The sequence below is a fragment of the Rhagoletis zephyria genome, unplaced genomic scaffold (genome assembly GCF_001687245.7).
Source record: "Rhagoletis zephyria isolate East Lansing unplaced genomic scaffold, Rhagoletis_zephyria_1.1 Rzeph_scaffold_11910, whole genome shotgun sequence".
Classification (NCBI taxonomy): domain Eukaryota; kingdom Metazoa; phylum Arthropoda; class Insecta; order Diptera; family Tephritidae; genus Rhagoletis; species Rhagoletis zephyria.
Window position 1 is genome coordinate 15,827 of NW_016168985.1, and position 899 is coordinate 16,725.

The window sequence follows — 899 nt, forward strand, 5'->3', positions numbered from 1 at the left end:
CATACTGCAGAATCAACTTTGTATATGTATACACATGTGCATATTTTAGGCACATATTTATAGTATATTCATTGCTTTATCAAACGAAAGATTCTAGGCCAATCGAAACCAATTTTATCGCAATTAACATTTACTTAAACCTGAACTCATACAACCACACAAAGAACCACGCAAAGAAACATTTCATTTGAATATCAAACAACCGTAAGCAATCACTTGTCCCATATTCTAAGATAATGATGCAACTTTATACATATTTTACAGGTCTATAATTGCAACAATAGCTTGTTTCGTTTTTAATTATCATCTGCATATGCTGGCCATAAAGCCGATACTGATGAAAATATCTACATATGTACATATGTGCATTAGACTGGTTGAAGAAAAAACCAAATATATGTTTTAGTGATTAAAGACGCCTGTCAAAAGCGCAGAAGTCGCGAATTTTTATTTCAATTTTTTAATTTTGCAACTTGTTTTTTAGTCGAACGATTCGGAATGAGCGCTCTATATATATTTTTGTAGGAAATTTAGGGTTGTAAAAGAAAGTGTCATATGATTTTTTCACCGATTCTCTCTTACAAAAGTTATTCATGGTCAAAAGCGAGCATATACGAAATTTAACCTTTTCGGCAAATTGTTAAACTTAGCTATTACTATATATCATGTAATTTTTCTTGGAAACTTTTAAATTTTTAATTTCCTTTGAAAAAATATCAGTTAACAATTTCTTGAGCCGTAAAGCTTAATAAAGTTTGTATCACAATTATACGCCACCCACATAATGGGTAGTTTTTGCTATTAGTTTTCTTATTATTCGATTTAAATTATTATTTTTTTTTTAATATAGTTTATTCTTTAACACAAACCGTATAAATGCAAGTCTTAAACTTTTTGCA